At 36.1% G+C, this 21,380-nt stretch overlaps 1 long non-coding RNA gene across 1 annotated transcript; it reads right to left on the bottom strand.

Moving 5' to 3' along the window:
- Window positions 1-515: 515 nt before the first annotated feature.
- LOC135327141 (uncharacterized) lies at window positions 516-3,046 on the bottom strand. Its single transcript, XR_010387221.1, has 2 exons — window positions 2,659-3,046; window positions 516-2,177 (listed from the first exon to the last, which is right to left on the bottom strand). It is a non-coding gene; the product is annotated as an uncharacterized LOC135327141 (long non-coding RNA).
- Window positions 3,047-21,380: the final 18,334 nt, after the last annotated feature.

The raw sequence follows: 21,380 nt of genomic DNA, 5'->3' as shown, positions 1-21,380 counted from the left end.
GGGAAGGTTAATTAGCATTTCATCTGGGAAATGGTAACACACAAGCTAAGAAAAAAAACTACATGAAATCTTGAAACAATTAGAGAAAATGCTCCAACAAAAAAGGAAAAAGATAGGAAACATTTATTAAGTAGATAACATGGATAAAAAGGCATTTTTGTTACTGTCCTATTAACTAAAAAGGATATATTCCTTGACATACTTCAAGCAAATATAATTTTGAGATCAGGAGTTCAGAGAATAAACTACTGATGTATATATTTCCAAATGGAAACCATGGAATTAAGCTATTGTGAAGAATCCAAGAGGGAGGCCCCACAACCAACCCTCAAAGTTATAATTATAAAAAATGAGCTTCATTTTGCAGTAAGACTTAATATGTAATTATCAGATCTTCATAAAACTAGAACTATGTATTAGTCATCCGTTTAAAATTAGAATTATCAGCACAGGCATTAAAACCTAAAAAATGTTGAAACTGAATTAAAAAAAACATGATTACGTATGCAAAAGTCTTGGTTTTCTTGACATTTAATAAATAAAAATGAAGTATTTTTAGATTGAATCTCACCCAGTGAAAAGGACACAATCTACTTATAGCAGATTACTACTTAAAAACAGCACAGCACATAGGTCTTAATAAGGACACTGCAGAAGCACATCACAGATCATCATGGCAGGTCACCTAATGAGTAACCAGATAGCTAGAATGTTACCCATATCATGACAGCTGAAACATCATTTAGAAATATTTAATAATGGGTTACTGCAGTTCTTTTTTCCCCCCCTTTCAGCTCTAGTTATGGAATTCAGGTTCCAAACATCCTTTGCAAGGAAGTTCAAGGGCCAGAGAAAAGGTGCCTTGTCTGTGTGCCAAATGGACAGCTAATACTGTTTGTCCACCACTGAGGACCCTTCTGAACCTTGCAAATAGGCTAGATAGGAGCAGTAGAAGGATACTGCACTGTTGCAGCATAAACAGCAGTCGAATGAAGTTGCAGACTCCCCCAAATAAACACATATAGCAAGGTTTACAAACAGGAACATCTGTTCCAAGCACTTTGGGAAAATAGCCAAGAAGTAAAGACATATCCAGGAAGAATAGGTGCTGAAAATATTTTGTCAACCTGATTTTTTTAAGAAGACACACTACCCTTTTCTGGCTGGTTTAATTCATGAGAACAGAATAAACATGATCTTCTATGTTTATTCAAAAATAAACTCTGCAATACAAAGAATAAAATAATTGATTAGAACTAAAAAAGGGTACAGGAAGAATAAAGGCCTTTTAATGTATAAAATAGATATAATATTTTCAGAACTTTGATAAAACAAAGATTACATAGCTTTTGGGGAATAATGTAAGATTCGGTTGGACTATTTCCTTTTTTTAATAGAATTTGCAGGTGAGGCTAAATTAAAATATCAGATCTGAATCATTGTCCCCCAAACTCAGAAGAAACAATCACCTTCCACACTTCATCACTAGTTTGGAGTTTGTTGATTTAGAATACTTTTCTTTCTAATATGTCCTCTTTCTTACTAGGCATCTGGAAAATATCTAAAATAGTGATGGACCTTGCTGTGGCCTCAAAGTGACATTTGAAAAAACACAGGTAATTAAGAATAAAAGTCTGATCAGCACAAAGTCCCGTCTAGATTAATTTGGGGTCTACCTGAAACACAGCAAAATAGTTTTTTCAGATGAATTTAGGTATATGCTTTCTTTTTATATAATTGATGCTGGTTTCATATATGTAGGTGGACATATAGGGATATATCAGAAACAGTTCCTAAAAAGCCACTGAATTATTGCCGTCCAACAATAAAGTTGATTGGAAGAAGGAGGAAGAACACTAATGGGGTGAGAAACAGTAAGACTTTCCACCCATTTCATGTAAGGATGAAGAGTTATTTTTACAGTTGGACAGGTCAGATGTTCCGCTTTCAGGGTACAGGGAGAAGCCTGTTGCTCATCCCTGAATCAACCTCTCCAACCCAATGACCTGAGATTGTATTAAGGGAGAATGTCCATTTGTGTGTCCCCCTGTATTTATGAATCTATCACCAGCAGAGAGTCAGTGGGAATGTATATAGCTGCTTTTGTGTTCAGTTAATAGGATGGATATTAAATCTTCTTCCTGCAGGTGATGTTCGGAATGAGCAATGATTTCCTCCTGGAGGAGAGTTAACAGAGCAGTTAGTTTAGAAAATATTATTTTGTGTACCAGAATTCTGATTATGTTGCACTGAAAAGAAAGCAAAACAAGGCAAACAAATCCCATAAAATATGAAGTATACAAAACAATAACATTTAGAATAATTTGCCTATTTTCATATTGACAAGATTTTTACAGCTTCACCTGATCCCTGTCTGTCTGTAGACACATTCTAATATTCTCTTTGGTGTGGATGCAGCTCCAAGGAACAGAGTTTATAAGTTCCAGTCTGGTCCTTCTAATCCATGAGGAAAGATAGCTGGCTCAAGAATGTCTAAAAGCCAGCAGGTCCAGGATAGTAATAAGGGTGCAATTCCTCAGCTGCCTAAAATATTCAAAGGCTCAGTCTGCCACAGTTTCATCTCCGCCTTTGTGCTATCAGAAATAATCAAGTGAAGTAGAACAATGATTTGAACCAAGTAAAAAACAATGATCTGACCTGCTCCTCCAGGAATAAGACTGTCAGCTTCCCTTTTCTCTGTAGGTAGCGTGTTCTAATCTGCATCAGTCTCAGATTTCCAAGTAGCTAGCTGCGCAGCTCCTTGTGTTCATACAAGAGGCGTGTTGCAGAGGCACCAGAGGTTGACCAGGGATGGGTCTGCTCCTTGGGATCACTCTCAGCTCACATGTCTGTGGAGCCCAAAGGTTAAGTTAATGTGAGATGTTCTCTTGGTAATTTGGGATTTAAGCAAGCTCCTTGATATCTTGCTCTACGTCAAACCAGCTTCCTCATTAACTGCTCTCTACAAGATCCTCTTACTTATCCTGATGCCTGTGATGTATAAACTACCTCTTCACATGGTTCACAGAGCTTTCTATGCTTTTTCCATGTTTACCTTATGAACTCTCTGAAGAACTCGATGGGAACTGAGACAGGTTCCTCAGGCCCATGGTTTTTAGTTGCAGACATGTCAAGGCAAAATGCAAATAGAAGCAGATTATTCACATCATCTGAAGTAGCCAACACAACTACACATATTTATAAAAGAAATAGCTGAAGAAAGGAAACAAAAAATGCTTTGAACTCTCCTATACTAAGATTAAATCAGATGGCCTTCTTTGCATCTCTTCCTCTGTCATTTGATTTGCTGTCTTTCCCTGATAAGTTGACTCTGAAAGGATATGCCTGAAGCGTTATTATTGTTATTAAAGAACACCTGTTTTGGGTTGAGCCTGTAAGTTTTGTGCAGTCTTTCCTGTGAAATCTTCCAGGATTTTTTTTTTTCTCCTCAAACTTATATTTTTTCCTCCTTGTTTACTCTATACATAGTATGGTTAATCCTGCAATATTATAAAAATGTAGATAAACATATTCTATTTTGATACCAGGTACCTTCTCTTATATTCTGCTGGCTAACTAACAATCACATCACCAACGGGTAAAATTCTCCCTTTCTATTTTTACTCATGGTGCAGTTAGACCAGACAGGCTACCAAAAAGGAACAGCTTTATCCTCACTTTCTCCTGTCTCCAGCTACCCTTTTCTCCCCACACCACCCTTCTCCACATAGTCCTCCCACACCCAACATCTAGTTGACCCACAGACTGATCAAATCTAACCAGCTAAACTGGTGGAGAGTTGAGATTTGAATGTACCAAAACAACAAGAAAAAGTGTTTTATTTTAAAGTTGTGCATTAGGACAGAATGCTTATAGCATTTTTAAAGGTTGTCAAAACTAAGCCACTAAAGACCAACAATAGATCACCAAAGACTTGAATTCTTATATCCAGTATCACCTCATAAAAGCTAAATATCTTAGACAAGATCATTGTTAAATCAGTGCAGCCCATCTTGTCTATCCAAACTCTAAACATGCATGTTTCACTAATATATGTTTCACTTTCTGAACTACTCTACATTCATCTGCACGGTAATAAACATGCATGACATACATTTAAATCAAATGTGTGTGGCTTACTGTAATGTCCTGACTGAGACTAAACTTCATAGCAGGTACTACAATAGAGGAACAATTAGTTTGGTGTGTCTCATTTTCCAATTTACAGCATGTTTTTTTCTGAAATTTACTGCGTCAGCGAGTCAAATGGTGGGCCAAAGAGAAGTATGAAAACACATTCAGTATGAAAATTGGGTATTTAAGTTGCTGGGAGTACTTCCCTTTGAAGCTATGAACTTTAGGATTGGAGGCACTGAAGGTAGCCTTTTCCAACAAAATTATAGTCTCCTCCCTTTATCAAACCGCTCGATGATCAAAGCATTGAGCCAGAATATAGGGATCCTTCTGCCACTCATGTTCACTACTTAAAGGGAACTGAATTACAGATACAAGACTGATTTTAAATGTATGGTAAAAGGAGAACAGGGAAGGTTTGTCTGCTTTCTTGTCACTACTACAGTCTACTGGGACCTTCTGGAGGAGGGAAAAACAAACACAGCTGAGCATCGCCATTTGGGAAAAATGTGTTGAGTAACAGCTGGGGACAGGAATGGAATGAGAAAGACACAAAATTGAGAGCTAGTAACAGAAATAAACACTGGAAGACTCCTGAGAGGAACAGAGCATTCACCTGAAACAGACAGCTGACTCAAAGCGAAACTGCTGAAATGCTAGCAAAGGTATCCACAGAGAGTTTGACTTGGCCTAGGAAGGCCAAAGCATTTAAATTTCTTGTTCTGTAAAGCAAAGCAGAGGAAGAGCTTATTGCTACTTAACATTTCTAGCACTGATATACTGGAAGCTGTTGCTAAGCGTTCTCTGATGATGATGATGTTGCAATTTTAATGTGTTTTGTAACATTTATGGTAAATATCTGCTCCTTTCTGCCCAGTAGAATCCATGTTTACCTGAGGTCTAAAACTTTCAACTGATGATTTATCCATAAGTGTAAAGTTTTAAAAAGTGTTGCTAATAAATATATTACTCAGCCTCAAGGTTCTTCCTCTACAGTTATTTAGAGGTTTTATGATGTTTTAGTTGATCATTGAATTTGTAGTGTGAAATGTTAGTATTAGCCATAATGCTCCCTAAAGACTTTTATGTTCTGAATCTGAATTGTTCCATGTTTTTGTTTTTTTCAGAATTAAAGTGTTTGTTTATTTGTTTGTTTGTTTCATTTTAAAGAAAATCCAATTTAGTAAAATCCTTTAAGCTCCTAAACAAAATATTTGCAAGAACATCTTGAAATTCTCAATAAAAATGTCTGTTGTTTTAACTTTGCCAATGCAGATAAAGTATTTGCTCTAGAAAAAGCTCTGGCTTTATGTACCAAAAAAATAGTCTTTTTTTTTGTGTGTTTCTCATAGCCTGTTTTTACAATATTCTTTAAGATCAAATAACTGCCAGATCGATCACACTGCAGCATATACTGACAATTAGTCTTGACCTAGCATGCAATAGTTCAAAGCTAATTCATCTGTTTTCTTAATTATTTTTTTCTGAAAATGCCTAAACTTTATTTATAAACATTGTTTTCTGTAGTGGTCTTTGTAGTAATGTAGAAAAAAATACAGCAAAAATTACCTTTTTCTTTCTAAAAATATTAAATTTGCCTTAGAGTTGGAAGGTAATGATTGCTGACATTTGTTTTTTATTCCATTTTTTCTTTTTGACTCTTTGTTTGTGTTTTCTTTAATTCTGAAAGAACAAACATAATCACTGAGGGACAAGTGATCACTTTATCTCCTGAATGATCAGCACCATAATAGTCTCTGTAATCCTACTAAATACAATTGTTTTCTGTTTTCAATCCTTCTATTCCATCCTTGCATCTGTTTTCCATGATGCTGTGGACAAGGGGAAGGCAATAGATATCTTATACTTTGACAGTCTTTTACTCAATATCCCACAGTTTTCTTTTCATCAGATTGGTGATCTATGGGCTGGATAAGGTGGATGGAAAATCATCTGGACTGCCTGATTTGAAGAGTTGATCAGTGGTGCAAAGTTGAGCTGGTGGCCAAGAAGAAGTGCCATTCATCAGGGATCTATGTTGGGACCAATACAATTTAATGTCTTGTTTGATAGCTTGACTGATAGGACAGAGTGCATTCTCAACAAGCTTCTGGAGGAACAGTCAGTACTCTGGAGAGCAGGACTACTATTCAGAGGAACCTGGGCAGTCTGGAGAAATGGGCTGACAGGAATCTCATGAAGTTCAACAAAAGCAAATGCAAAGTCCTGCACCTGGGGAAGAATAAGCCCATGCACCAGTACTGTCTGGGAAGCAGCTTTGCAGAAAAAGATCTGGGGGTCCCAGCGGACAACAAACTGAATATAAGTAGTAGTGTGATCTAGGAGCAAGGAAGGCCAACTACATTTTGGCTGTATTAGGAAAGTGTGACCAGCAGGCCTGGCATAGTGATCCTTCCCCTCTATTTAGCACTAGTGGGACCATATTTGGAGTACCAGATCTGTGTTCCCCAATACAAGAAGGATATTGAAATACTGGAAATACAGTGGAGGCCACCAAACTGGACAGGGGAGCTGAAGCACATGGTATATGGAGAAAGACTGAAAGATCTGTTTTTTTTCCAGCCTTGAGAAGAGAACGCTCAAGGGAGACCTTACTGCTGTCAACAGCTACCGGCTTGGAAGATACATAGATGATGGAGCCAGCCTCTTCTCAGAGGTGCACAGTGAAACGATGAGGAATATGTGAAATTCTCAGTAGATAAAAGCAAAGAGTTCTTTACAGTGAAGGTGATCACATATGTGAAGAGGTTGCCCAGAGAGGCTGTGGGATCTCCATCTTTGGAGATGTTCAAGACTTGACTGAACATGGCCCTGGGCCATTTCATCTGATTAGCCCTGCTTTGAACAGGGACTTGGAGCTGACAGCCTCCAGGGGCCCCTTCCAACCTCCATTATGCTATGATTCTCATCTCTTGCTAATTTGTTAAAATTGTTCAGATCTTTCTTGACAAAGGAATGATTTAATCATGAAGCAGGAAAGTATGATTATTCTCTTTATTTATTCTATCACCTTCTCCTGAAATTAAGTATAGCTTCAGTAAAACCTAAATATACCCTTCCTGAGGCTGTCAGCTTGGAGTATTATGGAGGAGACTGTTCACATTTACTGTTGTCCACTTTTGTTCGTAGCCTCAGATCTCTCTTATGCTTATCTTAAAAACTTAATGATATTATCCCAGAGGTTTTGTACTTTTTCTAAGTGAAATTGAATAGCAAAATGTCCTATATTAATAATAAAACTTAAGCAAGCTTCTTCCTCTGTTGCAATTTTAATTAAGCCTAATCAAAACAAGCCATTTTGCATGATAAACTGAGCAAATGATGGGCAAACAAATTACAGTGATTACTGATAAAATGTTTTCATTATTATCAACTACTTCACTTTGATAGTGTGCCCATGAATGTGTAATTGACAGTTCTAAGTTGTTTGAGAGATCTTTTTTATTATTATTTCATCTACTAGACATTATTTTTTGCTAGTACTTTAAGGATAGCTCTATTTTCTACATGGAAAGAAAGAAATACACTAGATTTAACACTTAAATTAGTTTACCTATAAAAATATGCCACTTACTAAACAATTTTAATCATGCACTTCAGTATTCTAAAATGTCTGCAATTTTATGTGTTCTGGTATTTTAATTAACTAGATTCAGTAGTTAAAAGTTCAAATTGTCCTGTCTTCAGACTTTAATTAGGTTTGGAATTTGATTCCCAAAAGTTTTCCATTTTGTCAACATAACAGTTTTCACCCCTTAGATGATATCCCTGGCTATGTAGGCAATCACATTGAAATATGTTTTCAAATTAATTCAAGAGTGTGCCTTATATTTTGCTTATTAAAATATTGTGAGTTATAATAAATCACAACCCTTTCATCTCCAAAATGGGAAGGCTGTTGAATGAGCAAAACAGATTGAAACACAAAGATATTTTTTACTGGAATCTGCTAAGTGCAGCTGTGCTGGCAAGTGTATTCAGCTAAAAAAAAAAAAAAAAAAAAAAAAAAAAAAAAAAACTCCTATGCACTTAATTCAAAACAGTTCAGAGATCTTAAAAAATCTCTTGGATATTAGCTCTGAGAGATGTAAAAGGGTGTGGGGGGAAACCTCTGTAGCTCAGAGCTAGGAGTTCGAAAGTCGAGCAAAGTCTAGGTGCTGGAAAGACTTTTAAGTCTTACAACACACTTCTCTCTCTAATTTTGCCTTACCATATCAAGTGTGAATTAATTTTTGTAATTAATGGTGTAACAATATGAGGACAAAGGGGACTAATAAAATCAATACCAATAATACAAAGAAATCACAGATTTTAGCAAGATTTAATTCTAGATTGATATCGCAGCCTTGAAATACTTATTTTAATGCACGATGCATTAAATAGGAGCAGCAGGTTTATATTCAGATCTTTTTATTGAATCTGTCTTGCCTAGCTGATCTGAGTTTTCACAGTTGTAGTTTATATTGCCAAGGAATATCCAACTGTAAAGATCAGGAACATTTGGAATATTTTTGGTGTTCTCATGGAAGAAGTCTCTCTGCTGAATTGGAGCATTTCTGATTGTTAAATCTAGTCCGAAGTTCCTGTTGTTGGTGTAGGAAGAAAATTCTGTCTCCAGGCGATGCAGTAAAAGACCTTTGTTTCTTGAGAACCATTACAACAGCCATTCTAACCGGTAACTTATGAAATCAATTAGTTTCTTTGCTTGTAAAGTTTTCTTTTTTAGAGTGAAGTCTTCTAACATTGTTTAGAGTTCAATAACAATAGGACTCTAAAGACAATTTGTTTTATTTCCAGTATCACCTCATGAGTACTTAAAGTCTTAGAAAAAATCGTTATTGTTTAATTAAATCTGTGGGGCTACTCAGTCTCCTTCATTCTAATACTGACAACAAATAAGTCTAAAAAAGTTTGACCCTCAGTTAGAGTCAAGGAAGTTATTTTAACCCTCCCTGCATAAATCAAAGAAAGCTCTAAAAAAATAAGGTCATAGCTATTAGATGTCTGGTAATAGCCTGTAATTGCCATTCTGGTATGTAGAGATACTAATGAACATGGAATAGTTTCTACTCCATGCATGAAATAAGCTTATTGTTCTACTCGAAATATAAGAAAATATGTATTTTTACTGTTTTTAAATCACTGTTTTTACTGTTGTTAAATCACACTATCATAGAAATTATTTTGTGATGGTATTTCTTTGCTGTAGTGAATCTTCATGTTTTCCCAGATTTCTTGTGTCTTGAGGAGAATCGTAATTACTGTGGGTGTGCTCTTCCATCAGTGGAGAGAGAAGCAGTCGAGAGAGAGATTCAGATGACCTGAGTTCAGGGAATGGGAAACCTTTTGATTCCAGCTTGCATGTGAATTAGCTTAAAGTCATCATGAAGCTTGCAGTCAAGGTTAGGAGTCCAGTGACAGAATGAATCTGAGCATAAAGTCAGTAAGTACTGTACAGTGCAAAGTGAACGATCCTTATGGCTTTAGATAATGGAAGATCCTTGTTTGCTGGAGGATATATGTTGCCAGATAATTGCTGGTTGATTTGTATAGATATATATACACATATAAATCAATGTCTGAAGGAGATTTAAAAGTTGTCTACTTCTTAGTTCATAGATTTATAGCTAGATGGGACTGTTAGATTCTGCTAGTCTCACTCCCTGTGTATCACAGGCCAAAGAGCCAATATAATTTCTGAAACAAATCCTAATTTCTACTTCATCTACAACATTTTATAGAGATACAGGCTTGCTTCTAAGAGCACAGCTACCATATTCCCATTTAAGTTTTGATAGCTAATGTAAGTTTTCAGACTTCATAAGATTCTTGTAACTCTTTAATGAATCATTTCCCTTTTTTTATTTTAAGTAATAGCTTTTTGATGTAACCATCGGGTTTGAATACAATGTTTTGTGAATGTTCTACTGATTTTATAAATTCAATAAAATTAATTCCTTAAAGGGAATGATGGCACCATTTTCTTGTTCCTACTTAATATAACTTTTCATTTGCTGATATTATTTTTTTACAGAATTTATTTCTGTCACTTAAAACTGACATAGTCCAGGTTTTCCTATTCTAATGCACTATACAAAAACAACAAAATTTTCCTGCCTAGAAATCATACAGTCTGAATTTCAAACAAATAAAACACACAACAAAGAAAAGAACAGGTGTACAAATGCGAATGCATGAAAGAACTCAGGGAAACTGAAATAATATTCAGTGATACAGAAGATCTCAACACAGTGACAGCCTGATCATTGTCAGCTTCTTATATATGATAGAAAAGAAAAGCTTTAAGAGCTCTGAATGAAAGTAATGCTGCTGATTTCTCATTATTTATGATAGGGGCAGCAAAACTGTGTGATAACACATGAGAAAGCATAAGAGTGTTTGTTTGAAAATTTAACAGTGGGTGGTAAAAGCTGACATAGGCAGTAAGGAGCAGAAATGAGAAATGACAGGAAAAAAAAAAGCCATAAAAGTCCTTGGAATTTTAGAAAAAATAGCTTGCAATTGATATAAGAAGAAAAGAGGAACCAGCAGAAGGATACAAAGAAAGGGCTGGCATGGTCAAAAAGACATACAGGAAACCTTGTCTTTTGCAGCACTGTATAGATTCATACAGAGGAAGACTGCAATTTTCAGTGCTAGATATATAAATGGTATAATAGTTGTAATAAAAGATGAAGAGAGATATGTCAATGGACAAGAAAGTTGTGTCCCAGAAGGACATTTAAGGATTATTTTTACTACTCATTATCACTTCCTTTTCTATCAGAACGCTTAACTGTCCCTCTCACTGTAGGATGTAATTCTCAATCTCTGTCCTGTTTTTTTCCCCCTACCCACCCTGCTTTGTAAATATTACCTATGTTATAGGATCCTAAATATATGATCTTGTTTTGACGATATTGAACAATCTACTTTGGCTCGTATGATGATTAATATAGCCTAAGAGAGTAATGCTGAATTATCAGGTGCATGGAAGAGGGTGAGAAGGAAGAAGCCTGGTTCCAGATGAAGGGAATACAACTTCACTCCATCCATGTGCATCATGCAGTCCCTGCCCTTCTGCTGCAACTGATATGTCCTTTGCTCTAGGAGTCTAGTGAGCAGGCAAAGCAGTCATTCTTTGGTGACTTTCCCTAATCCTAGCTTAGCCTAGAGGTCTGTTGTCTTGGCACCCAGGATTTTTACTAGGAAATGGACAAAAAGGGGCAGCAAGGATGTCTGTGACAAGAATAGTTTTGACCCTAGTTTTGAGAGTCAGGAGCAGTGCCAAAACAGAACACAATTTGGTGCTCTTTTCTTATCCTATTCTTCTTGAAGCTTTTCATAATAATAATAATAAAGATAGATAAATGCAGCACAGGCCAACAGGGTAGTCACAGGACAGCAACTACATTTCATGTGGAGTGTCATGTGCCAGTCACTGTTAATGTCTTCTTATCTGTCTGTGCTTGTTGAATAAGGTTCTGATTTTTTTATGGATCATTTAGAAGAGAACTGGAGAAGTAACAGTGTGTATGATGCATACAATAATATATATACATACATATATGCATACAATAACATATCTTTTACTGTGGCTGTTAATTTAAATTCAATTACTTGCTGTTATCATTATTTGTTCTCCTTATAATTTCCTCAGCAAAAAAGACTATTCTTGTAATTAATGCTATTGTGTTATAGATTAATAAATAAATGAGTCATGTTTTCACACTCTCCCCAAACAACTGCTTTTTAGAAACCCTTGTTCAAAGTATTCTGTGACCTGCTTTATTCAGTTCACAGTGCTGAAATTTTCAAAATACTTTAGAAGTTTCATGAAACTTAATATAATGAGGTCTTCCAGGCAAAAATTTTCTTTTGCTCTTTGTTTATACAGTGCCTTGCACGACAGAATCATGATGGGGCTCCTGGATCCTGCTGTAATAAATATCATGAACAATTATAATCACACAAATGATAGGCCAGATTCAATTGCAGGCTCTGAGGATGCAGAACAGCATTAAACTCAAATTAAGCACTACAATAAAGTGGGTTTATGGGTTACTTTGAATCTCAAAAACAGTTGGAATGTCTGGTGAATTGGATCCTCTAATGTAATTATCAAGCAAAAATAGATATTATGTTAAAATTGTAATAAATATGCAAAGTAAAAATAAAATTGAGCTTGTTCATTCACCGTCTGTAACATAGTTGGACTAAAATAGTAATCACTTGTATAAACTAAACACATTTTCAATATTAAAAAGTGCATTTATTTATTATCATGCAAAAAAGGAGGACCTACGTGGAGATTATAGTGTTAGGTATCTTATACAACAATCAATCACATACCTCGCACACACAGCCACAGACACACACCAACTATATGTTGACTGTCAGTTTTTGTAAACATTCTGGACATTCTCCTGTATCTCAAGAGCTTGTTAAAGTTAGAGAAGATGAATGCCATTGGGAAATTTAATTAAACACTAATTTTTCTGACTAAAGTGGAGGTATGCAAACAATTGCTGATATTTCTTTTAAAGCTATATTTATATATATAAATAATTGATCAAAAAAATTCTTGAAGTATATTGGGGAACATCACATGCTGATGTGAATTAGTATGATTCTGCTGAAGATTAATGTGTACTGCATAAAGAATCTAGCTCTTATAAAAAAATATTCATAGATTTACAGGGGAGTCATTTCTTAGTAAAAGCAATAGATTGCTGAGATATTAAAAAATATGAAAAACACATAATGAGAAGTTTGGAAACTGCTGAATAAAGGCAAGTGGTCTGACTATGTGGATTATAACGCATCATTTATTTATTACTTAACAGAGTGTGCGACTTTTGACTTTGGTTATCAAAGGAGTAACTCTAGGTCAGGCTAGCCTTGTTCTTTACCTGCATGTCAGTAGTGATTTGTTTCCCAAGGTGCCATTTTCCAAACAGTGTTTTCAGTTATCAGCCGAGTGTGAGCACATCAATACTTACTCATAAATCCTCTTTGGCAAATATTTTTCAAAACAGTGCTAAAAATGTTCTTTGAAAGTCCAATGTGTCAAGCCACATAGCACTAGGACAACTAAAATACTTTATGACATAAACATGCTGGATGTTGTTTGTTTAATAAATACTAAATTTGAAGAAGAAATGCAGGGTTTGGTGAATTTTAGTAAAACAAATTGTCTAATTCTGGTAAATATTTTTGAGTATTTTTGATCATATTTTGAGTTGGGGAAGGAGGAGAAGGGAAGGGAAAGACACAGACCAGAAGCAGAGGAGAGAAAAAATGTGGAGACTGAAGTAGCATTATTAGAATTATTTCACTACCTCTGGAGAAGAGAGGCATACTCACCAGGAGGTGAAATTCCAGGATTCAGGCTCTTTCACTCTGTGAAGCTATTTGAAACCATACCTTTCACTTCTTGGGGTACTACTGGCAGGAGAAAATTCACAGCTCTTTGTTTCTGATGAAGATACACTCTATATGAATAGACATTCACTGACGCAGAGACTGAACTCAGCTCTTCCAGCTCCTGAATACACTGCAGTACTCTGTGCTTCATTTAGAATAAATGTATTTTATACTCACAGAAAGTTTCCTAAGAAAAAATAAGAAAGGCCTATCTCATATTACTACTCCGTCAGGTGGTATTGGCAATTACTCTTCTGCAGGAGCTATAGAGCAGCTTTCTCACTTATTGAGAGAAATGGGCAATAGTTTCTTTCTAGTCTGAAATATCTGAGATCCTGTTAGTATTTAAGTGGGATGCTCAAAACAGAAGTTTAAAATACCATTGCCTATGAAAATCCTGTATACTGACTGTAAGTCAAGAAAAGGAGAATAAATATGTCAAGTTGAGGAGAGATATTTGCTTGCATAAATTCTTTACAAAATAAAAAAGTACTAGAACAATCAGTTTCATTAGTTTAACTTTGCTTTGCTTTATCCTTCTTATAACCATCCTCTCTTGGGAGTAATTTGGCTGGTAAAATGGAATGTTTTTGGTTGAGATTATACTCTAGATTCAGATGTTTAGATGTAGGTGTCTGCAGTATAGTCATGCACATGTGAAGTAAGTGATTAAAATCCTGTTGCAGGCAATAAAGAGAGCTTTCAGCAGACCAATGGTAGATGTCTGCTGTTGGATGAACGGCTGTTCGCCACCCTAGACCCACTGACCATAGCATCTTTGTGCGCAGCTGGGGTACCAAACATGGGTGCTTGGAGCTTCCAGCTGTTGCTCTAGACAGAGAACAGATTTTGTGTCTTGTTTGCGAGCCTTGTGAAGATATCTTAAGGCACTTTTGCTGGCAGCACATGGCTCTATTTAGACAACCAAATGATCCCAAAGTTCTCTGGGAATTTGTTTTGGTAAGAACTGATGTTCAACTGCAGTATATTGTTCCCTATTTGATTAGTTTCATTACCAATCCAAAAAAATCATTGCAAGTAGACATGAAGCAGTACCTAAATTTTTATGTGAAAAAAAATATAAATTTGTACTAAAGCTATACTGTACAAAACTACACTTACACTAAGTGATGTTGGCACTCAGGAAAGTATTGAATAAAACCCCTCTAATCTGTAACATTACAGCATCAAGCTTATCCCTTGCCTGTAGGGGACAGCATTTTCTGATCTTAACAGTCATAATGAAATCAATATAATTTTGAATTAAATGTTAATTGTCCACAGTCTGGACTATGAATAAATACCTTTACTATTAATTATTACTTTTGCCTTTTTTTTCTTAATCTTGGATTGGACTAACTTAAACTTTCTGTAAGATCTTTGCCAATTCCAGTGTGATCATATGCACAAAAAGGCCACACTGAGAAAACTTTAAGTTGTAAAGACCTTTCACTGCCAAATTAAAATGTTTGATTCTGCTTCTTATTAAACTAAAGACTTCTATCACATGAGAAATAAGTGTATTATAATTTTAGAGACTAGTCTTCTTGTTGAACTTTTAGCTTTCCTCCAGGGTAGAAGAATGTTAGAAGACAGGATAAATAATACCTTTATGGTAATTAGGCCAGTTGTACAATATATGTACATGAACCATGAAAAATGAAAGCAGTCACAGTGGAGAGCCTCTACTAATAAATACAACCTTTATAGATTGTCTGATGGGACTTTTAGAGATAACTACTAAATAAAACAAGTTTAAAAGCAAAATAATGCTCTTTAGGTATATGAAATAAGGCAAAGCACCTTCTAAATGTTTCCTATGTGCCTGCAAATTTGGTTTTGCTCTATTGTAAGAAATTACATTCCCATTCTGGAAAACTAGGCTGAGTTTCCAGAGGATATGCATGTTCTACAAAATGAAAAAGGAGCAGAAAATGAACTTAAGCATTGGAGTCTTGTATTCTTCTCTGTATACTACTCTGGAACGGATTTAGCAGGAGGGATGGAGGGACCTCAGACATGCCAGCTTTAGGACTCACAGGAACACTGAACAGGTGAGAATAACACCAGCAAAAAGAGGGAGATACTAAGAAGTGTTTCGCATAGCAACAGTAACCGTATTATTAGTGAAGGTTTTCCCTATTAATTAGATAATGTTGACTGTGAAACTGTTAAAACATTAGTTTGACTAACATTAAATGCGCGTTTACATGTACCTGATATGTTCCCTTTTGTCCATAGCAAGATTCTGAGTGTAACTGCAGTACATAGCTACAGTAGCTCCTTTGTGGGCACAGGCACATCTTTTTCAGTTCGTAGATTCTACTGCAGCTTAAACAGGACTTGGGCACTCTGCTGCTTAGGTAGGTCAGTTTTGAGGATAACCAAAGCATAAGAATAGATGTCAAAGAACATCTATTATAGCTTAAAAATGGAAGAGTCTGCCATCATTAGGCACCTCTGAAGGTAACAGTCCCTGCATGGACTATTTTGTGTTGTAACTTCTGTCCAAGTACTATTTTGTATTGAGCTTTAATTTCATTTTAAAATGGACACTGTGTTGTGGATGTAGGAAGCAAAAGTTTTCACTGCTGAAACAGTGGATGATGGAACGGGTCTTACTGAGTGGCCAATATTCCAACCCCATTTTGGAGCTGATCCCTGGCCTATGCTAACTCCACAACATTACTCAGGAATTGTTTAGGAGAGTGCTATTTTACATAGGCAGATGCTGTCCTAGAGCCACCCCACATAGGACAGCATAGATGGTTAAATGCTTAGAAAGTTCCTTCACACTGTCTAATTTACTGTTATAGATGTAGCTTCTAATGTATTTGCACTTGACAGTCACTGGGGGCTAAGGCAGGGGAGATGTCAGAAAGAAATCAGGGAGGACAGCTTCAGTATTTCTCTCTCCTAGCTGAATATCATATTCATTAGGTTGGAGAAATGCTTTCATGCCTGTTGTCCTCCTGGTCAAATGAATACTGAATTCTGATTGTATGATACCTTAGCTTCAGTGAAAGGCATGTAATATACACTCGTATAGACTATCTCAGAACTTATGGGTAGATGCACTGCTTTGCCAGGCAGAAACAATGTGTTCCAGCCCCATCAAGTTTATTTCATTAGTGCTCTTAATATCAGGCAATGACTATGCAAAAAGTTCCTACTACATCACTGTTTTTACCTGAACTCAATAAAATTTGAGTGTGTTAGGATGGTGTGAACCCACCTCTGGCAATTTAATCATAGAATGATGAATCTGTAAGGGACCTCAAGAGGTCATCTAGTCCATCCTTCTGCCCTGAGGCAAGATCATTTATACTTATATCACACCTGACAGATATGTGTGACAGATATGTGTCAAATCAGTTCTTGAGGACTTTGAGTGACAGAAGCTCCACAGGTTTTTCAGGCAATCTGTTTCAGCTTTTCAACACTCATACCAGTAAAAGCTCTGGGATTTCTGTGGGGTTTTGCTGTTGTCTTTCTTATACCTATCATGAATCTTTTTACTGTAATTTACACCATTATTTCTTGTTTTATTTACCATGAACATGAAATACAGATACACTGGGAGGTTCCCGTTCTACAAATGATGTAATCTTAGTGGAAAAGAGGTATCTCAGTACTTGATACAGTGAATATTACCTTATGTCTTTCTGCTCCGGAATAGTTTTGTATAAAAACTTTAGGTAATTAAGGAATAATTAACCTGATCAGTTGTAGATCTTCATGTGACCTATCTAAGGCTGTTTTATAGGCAATGAAGAAGGAAAAAAAGGCCTTTTTAGAATACGATTCATCTATTCTCAATACAGACTGCAAAATAAAGCAGCTGTATTCCACACAGGGGCAGGATTTTATTTGCTAAAATATAGGAGTGTACTGGTGTGTAAGAATCTCTAGCGTATCCAAGGTATCTGCATATGACTGCATGAGTCAAGTATGAAAGACCCTTTAGAAGAGCAGCTGAAGGCCAGTCGAGGTGTCTTACAGCACTTAAAATGACACAACTAGCTCAGTTCACTTACCTAAACATAGATATTTAGTACCATTTGCGATGACTACATATTCCTGTCTTCCAGCAGCTACTCCAACGATCTTCTCCAAATCCTATGTTGTATCTGCCAGCCTTGTGTGGCTGTTGCAGATAACCTATGGCCACTCAAATAGTATTACACATTTCTGTTTCAGCAACTGAATCTAAGATTAAGATGCTAAAACCGGTCAAATATCGTACAACCTTTCAATTTTATTTTCCATGAAGTGGGGAGAAAAGGTGGGGGTGAAGGCGAAGGGGAGGCAAAGGGAAGAGGGGAACAAGGGTAAGGGGAAAAGATAAGAGAAAGTTGGAAAAGGAGAGAAGCTAGCTACCACCACTCCAAGGCCGATGATGTTCTGCTGACTCCGTTCGAATTACAGCTCGAGCTGGGTGCCTCCCACGAGGGACCCCGAACAAAGAAATCCCTGGGCAATTATAGCTTTTTCAAATTAAGTTTCCCACCCCTCACACGGTAGTTCAGACCAATAGTAATATTTAGGTCTGGGGTCTCCTGCTCCTTATTGGGTCTCATCACTGTCCCCAGGTAGGCTGTTTACTGTTGTGGTTTCTGCTGACAGGTGTGTCTTCATTCCTCGGGTCCTGCCATTGTCTCTCAAGGTCCTGACAAAGAGGTGGTAATTCCAGCAATTAACACTGTTTCAGCAGTGCACAGGAATGCAAACTGCTGGTAACTCCCTTATCATTCCAGTCTGCACCAGTTCTGGGGCCCTTTTCTTACTGAACTAGGTAAAAGTTCATTATTTTATCGAAGTGCAGCCTAAGGCTTCAACAACTTTAGCTACTCATGCTAAGCAAGTTTTATAGAAGTTGTGCTAAACGGCAATAATTTACAGTCCAGGTCCCAAAGTCTCTGCTTGATCGTGATCTGGTTCAGCGCAGGCTCGGTGTGTCCTGGGTGGTCTCAGGGAGACCATTTTGGGGGTCGCAGCAGCTCAGTCCTGTTTCCACCGGGAACAGATGGCTTGTTCGGGGTTATGGTTTGCTTGCACCTTATGTACCAAGAAATGTTTAAGGCAAAAGTTCACTCATCTGTCCACTACAGGCTGTAAGTGAAAAACAAAAAGTGGGATGGGGTCAACTAAAGAGTTACACTTTTAAACTCGTATGAAGCATGATTTTCAGTCAGTGTAATCAAAGCAGAAGCAATGTTTTTATAACTGTATTTTGTCTATTGGACCAAATCTTATAGAAAAGTTAGTTTTCATCAAGTTAATTTAGACAGTGTACATAATTATCATTAAAAAGAGTAGGTTTGTACATTGGTGTACATATTCATTCTGACGTTTTTTTTCACATACTTAATATCCACTATTTAGTCATGACTGACGCTCTCGTTTCATTATACACCTATATTCCTTTATATTAGTATCTCCTCTATAAGCAATTCTGAGAGATAATTGTATGATAATGATTTGTAACCTGTTCAGTTCTGAGATCTTTGTTCCATCTTCGCTGTTGCCAAAACTACATGTAGCAACTAGAACCTTTCAGAAAAGAGATGAAAAGATACATCTTTATTTCTCCTTAACACAGTGATCACTCTGAAAGCATGTCTAACTTCCTGGATAACCAAATGAACTTCTTTTGATTATTCTGTGGTTACTTTTTAACGTATATAATGAAATACAGTTTTTAGTACAAAAAATTAAACACCAGATTAGTAAGAACACATACAGGGAGTATCCAATGGTATATGATACGAGGGTTCTTCATGCTCTGCTTGGATCTCCGTTGTTGGTCTCCAGGCGTTGTCTAAAAGCTAAGAACCAGAACTAGGAAAGTAATGAAGTATAAATATTATACAGTGAAAAAGACTTTTCAGCATTAGGAAAATAATTCTGCTCAGCAAAGAAAAGAATTATTGCAGGTCCTTTGACAAAAATATATGCATCAAAGATATTTTCTTACCTGAATGCATTCATAGCCCTTTCTGGCAAACTTTTCAGCATCCTGATTCTGAAAGCTCTGCCAGCAAGTTTCAGTAAGAAAAGTCTATGAAGACTGCAAAAAATATTCTGGAAAAAAATAGGTAGAGAGAACAGTATTTATTGAAATTGAACAGAAAAAAAGAATAGGAGGAGAGAGAGAGAGGGAGAGAGAGGACACAGGGGAAATGTAAAATGTTCAAAAGAAAATTAATAGTGTGGCTATATGTGTCCTCTTTCTATAAATACATTTTAAGTAAAAAAAACAAACAGGCAAACAAACAGCACACTGTGTGAGTATGGAGGGAAACAGTAGAAATAATAAAGCAAGAGGCAGTAACAATGCATTCAATGTCAAGAAAAAGAAAGAGCTAGAATGACTGTAGAGCAATGCAAAAAAAAAAAAAAGAAAGAAAGAAAGAAAAAAAGAATAGAATAGAACAGAACAGAACCCAATAGAACAGAACCGAACAGAGTAGAATAGAATAATAAGATAAGTTAAAGAATATGTGAAGGACAGAAAGTTTCACAGAAGCTAAGAAAAATAATAAAAAATGTTTTAAGTATAGGTAGAAAAGAGGTCACTCAGACTGAAGAACATGTAGCCAATTCATCTGCAGTATAACATCCTTGAGGTATGACTAATCTGCAGGTGAGCTAGGGGCAAGACTCCATCATTTTCAGGCAAAATTTCCAAAGATTTAAAGGTACTGGCTCTCAAAGTATAATGCTGTTTTTTTCACACATCCTTCCACCCGAGATTCAGTAAGGTAAATAATTCTCTTGACCAGTGTATTTATTTTTTAACATGAAATAGCTGGAAGATAGGAGGAATTGTTCCCTCTAATGTTCTTTTCTCCATGTTTAGTGGGCTTTTTTTTTCTTTCCTCTGATGTTCTTTGATAGTGCTTATCATTAAGCATTGACCTAATTCCCAATATTTTTTTTTTCTGAGTTGTATAGGAAAGATGCATGAAAAATAAGTTACAAATAAGTTACTCTTCAGTGGCAAGTTTGTACCCAGATAGTAATTCTGGATGGAATGGAGTCACAGTCTATTTTATTTTTATGATGCTATTAGTTTAACATTAATTCATCATTGCTAGAATTGTCACATTGGGAAATATGTACATATAGAGTGATCAATAAAGAGACTTTGCATCAATTTTAAAGATTTCTGGATGATACGTTGCTGGTCTTTCTGTAGAGGGAGTACTAATATATATAGTTAAGTCATTTTGATCATACCATCCTAAAGAGGAAATTGTCCTATATCTGTGGAAGCTAGCAGAGAAATACTCATTTATCCTACTTGAATATTTGACCCTTAATTGCTTTATAATTGGAAATTCTCATTCTTATTTCTATCATCCACAAAAATCCAAATTCATTTAAATCTTCTCTACAGCTTTTGAGAATCCTTCAGGGACAACTGCACTATATTATATAAGCCTTACGCTGCCCAAGATCAGGAAGAGAGGTTCCAGTGGGAGTATCACAATGGCTTAGGTGGCTGCCTATGACCTACTGAGAGAAATAAATTGCCTTATTTAATTCTTATATTTTATATCCCTGAGTTTGTCTAAATTATGTCCTAAAATGTTCAGTTGTTGAGAACTGACAAGGAGTTTCAAATATCTAAACTTAACAGATTGACTCAAAAGAACTAGCTGATTTAAATCAATTAAAAAAAAATCCAGCCAAACAAAATTCCCCATTCCTAAGTGACTGATTTCCACAGATAAAACAGTCAGTTTTGGCTTAATATAATACAATTCCTCCTCAGTTGGTAATCACAGACATTA

The sequence above is a fragment of the Dromaius novaehollandiae genome, chromosome 1 (assembly GCF_036370855.1).
Source record: "Dromaius novaehollandiae isolate bDroNov1 chromosome 1, bDroNov1.hap1, whole genome shotgun sequence".
Lineage (NCBI taxonomy): Eukaryota > Metazoa > Chordata > Aves > Casuariiformes > Dromaiidae > Dromaius > Dromaius novaehollandiae.
This window is presented reverse-complemented; position numbering and strand designations above follow the sequence as displayed.